The 3898-nt window shown below is 42.2% G+C and overlaps 1 pseudogene; it reads right to left on the reverse strand.

The window, feature by feature from the left end:
• Positions 1 to 1831: 1831 nt before the first annotated feature.
• On the reverse strand, positions 1832 to 3401 carry LOC146887771 (uncharacterized; annotated as a pseudogene).
• Between the last annotated feature and the right edge of the window lie 497 nt (positions 3402 to 3898).

Below are 3898 nucleotides of genomic sequence, written 5' to 3' on the forward strand. Positions count from 1 at the left end.
GTGGGGAAGATACTCATCCCAAGATTTATGGTTCCCCTTAAGCACAACCCTAAGCAATGTGGAGAGGGATCTATTGACTACCTCTGTTTGCCCATCAGTTTGAGGGTGACAGGAAGTAGAAAAAGAAAGTTTAGTTCCAAGCCTAGACCACAAGGTCCTCCAAAAGTGGCTAAGAAACTTAGTATCCCTATCAGACACAATTGTTTTGGGTAAGCCATGAAGACGAACCACTTCTCTAAAGAACAACTTTGCAATGTGGCTTGCATCATCGACTTTGTGGCATGGAATAAAATGTGCCATTTTCGAAAACCGGTCCACAACCACAAAAATCGAATCAACACCCCTAGAAGTCCTTGGAAGCCCTAGGACAAAGTCCATGCTAATGTCCTCCCAAGGGGTGGAAGCCACAGGCAAAGGAGTATACATCCCAGCAGGCATTGCGCTAGACTTAGCATGCAAACAAGTCAAACAACTAGCGCAATGTTTTTGAATATCACATTTCATGTGAGGCCAAAAGAATTTTTCTTTAAGCATGGCCAACGTTTTGGCGACCCCAAAATGTCCCATAAGTCCCCCCTCATGCATCTCAATGATTAAAAGTTTACGATCAGAACCACATGGAACACATAGGCGGGCTTCTTTGAAAAGATATCCATTTGAGACATAGAAGCCGCCTTGGGACTTATTTAAACAATTAGAATAAATAGGGGCAAAGAAGGGATCTTGACTATACAATTCACATATATTGTCAAATCCAAGAATTTGAGATCCAAGTTTGGCTAAAAGAGTATATCTTCTAGAAAGTGCATCAGCCACAACATTGGATTTCCCTTTCTTGTATTTGATGATATAAGGGAATTGTTCTAGAAATTCAACCCACTTTGCATGCCTCTTATTAAGCTTGTGCTGGCTTTTCAAATACTTGAGAGTTTCATGATCAGTGTGAATTATAAACTCTTTAGACACAAGATAGTGTTCCCAAGTATGAAGAGCTCGCACAAGAGCATACAACCCTTTGTCATAGGTGGGGTAATTACGAGAAGGGCCATTGAGTTTTTCACTGAAATAAGCAATTGGATGGCCTTCTTGTAATAAAACCGCACCTACTCCAACCCCAAAAGCATCACATTCTAGCTCAAAAGTTTTCTCAAAGTTTGGAAGAGCTAGAACTGGTGCTTGGGTGAGTTTAGCCTTAATATCCTCAAAGGCTTGTTGTTGCTTATCACCCCACACAAAAGGTGTGTCTTTCTTGACAAGTTCATTGAGGGGTGAGGCAATTGTGGAAAAGTGGGGTACAAACCGTCTATAGAAGCTAGTTAGCCCATGAAAGCTACGGATGTCCCCACATTCTTTGGCACAGGCCATTCCTGGATGGCTTTGATTTTGTCGGGGTCAACATGTACCCCACTTTTATTGACCACAAACCCAAGAAAGATGACACTCTCTACACAGAAAGAGCACTTGTCTATGTTGGCATAGAGTTGATGGTCTCGAAGGAGAGACAGGACTACCCTAAGGTGTCCTAGATGAACTTTGAAGTTGTGGCTATAAATTAAAATGTCATCAAAATAAACAACCACAAACTTCCCCAAACAATCCCGTAGGACATGATTCATTAGTCACATGAATGTGCTAGGAGCATTGGTTAGGCCAAAAGGCATGACTAACCATTCATATAGACCAAATTTAGTTTTGAAAGCGGTTTTCCACTCATCACCTTTGGCAATTCGAATTTGGTGATAACCACTTTTAAGGTCTATTTTTGAAAACATTTTGGCCCCATGCAATTCATCCAACATATCATCTAGTCTAGGGATGGGGTGCCTATACTTTATGGTAATGTTGTTGATGGCCCTACAATCACAACACATGCGCCATTTGCCATCTGTTTTGGGAACCAACAACACGGGAACAGCACAAGGACTAAGACTCTTTTGGACCCATCCTTTGTCTAACAACTCGATCACTTGAGTCTCTATCTCTTTAGTCTCAATTGGATTTGTCCTATAGGCTGGTCTATTAGGTAGACTGGCCCTTGGGATAAAATCAATTTTGTGCTCTATTCCTCTAAAAGGTGGGAGGCCTTGGGGACCATCCTTAGGGAAAAGATCCGCAAATTCATGGAGAAGAGCACGGACAGAAGGAGGTAGGTCCTTAAGTGAAGGATGTTGGAGACATGTAAGGACAACATGACACAACAAAAGGTAGGAAGGGTGTTCAACATGAAGAGTTTGTAAAAGAGTTTTATGACTGAGAAGCACTTCATGATGAACATCCTTAGAAGGAGAGACTTCCTCTACCTTTTTCTTAGAAGCCTTGGATAATTTAGTAGAGTTGGTGGAACTCTCTTCCTCCCTCCTAGCTTTCATTTGAGCTTGGTCACTAGCAACTTGAGTAGGAGTGAGGGGATGTAACACAAAAGTTTTCGAATGATGTTGGAGGGTGATCTCATTGGTATGGCCATGGTGGGTGGTTTTGCGGTCAAATTGCCACGGCCTACCTAAGAGAATATGGCAAGCTTCCATTGGAATTACATCACATAAAACTTTGTCTTTGTACTTTCCAATAGAGAATTTAACCAACACTTGATGCTTGACTTCGAGATCCCCATCTTCATTAAGCCAATGAAGTTTGTAAGGTTTGGGATGGGGTAACAAAGTCAAGTTCAACTTCTCAACCATTCTTGTGCTACAACAGTTGCAACAAGACCCACTATCAATGATCAAAGAACAAGTATTGTTCAAAACGTCACAGCGAGTGTGAAAAATGTTTTCTCTTTGATCATTGAGAGGAAGGGTTGGTTAGTTATTGAGAAGCCTCCTAATCATTAAGAGAGACCCTTCTTGAGGGTAAGAATGATGTTTATCTTTGGAGGACTTGTCACTGTGGGAGTCACTAGAAGAGGAAGATTCCTCAGAAGACTCCTCTTGACTGCTGTAGAGGTCTTGGCCCTTTAGCACAATGGTGCTGCGCTTGGTAGGACACTGTGATGCCACATTACCTCTACCTAAACACTTAAAACACTTGATCTCACTACCTCGCTTGGAGGCCTCACCCTTATCTTGACCTTTTGTTGGGTGTCTATGAGCGGTCTCCTTGACATGAGAAAAATCTTTCTTTTGAAAATCAGATTTTGAAAAAGAGAGTGAAGAATCCTTGCGAATAGGTTTCCTCAAGAGTTGTTGCTCCACTTTGATGCACATTTGAACAAGTTCATTTAAATTTTGATATGGGAGCAACTCAACTCTATCTCTTATGTTGTAGTTTAGACCACTCAAGAACCTAGCAATGGTTAGATCTTCTTCCTCATCTATCCCAGCCCGCAAGATGTATAACTCCATCTTTTGCATATATTCCTCCACAGACATGGTTCTTTGTTGGAGCCGTTGGAGTTTATCCATAAGCTCTCTTTTGTAGTACGAAGGAACATGACGAGCATGGAGTGCCTCTTTGAGATCAAACCAATATTCAATCTCGAGAAGGCCTTTTTTTCGCTTTTGGAGGACAAGGGTTGTCCACCAATTTAAGGCATGACCTTGGAAGCTGAGGACAGCAAGAGAGACACGTCTCTCTTCCTCAACCACGTGGCTGTTAAACAGTTGTTCAACTTGTGCCACCCAATCTAGATATGCCTCAACATTGTCTTTTCCATGGAAAGGAGGCAAATCTATTCTAGTTTCTTTGGGGTGAGGAGGAACACGCCTTTGTCTCCTAGTGTGAGGAGATTGCCTTGGAAAGGGGCGTTGTAAATCCTCTTCCTCGCCACTAAGATCATGATGATGTCTTGATGGGGGGCGAGAAGATCTAGGAGAAGCACGGTGAGTGTGTGGAGGATTCCTTAATTGCTCAGATATGAAATGCAAATTGGCTTGCATGGCAGCCATTTGAGCCTTGATGT

The sequence above is a fragment of the Vigna unguiculata genome, chromosome 3 (genome assembly GCF_037176805.1).
Source record: "Vigna unguiculata cultivar grain cowpea cultivar isolate G323 ecotype 2 chromosome 3, ASM3717680v1, whole genome shotgun sequence".
Classification (NCBI taxonomy): Eukaryota; Viridiplantae; Streptophyta; class Magnoliopsida; order Fabales; family Fabaceae; genus Vigna; species Vigna unguiculata.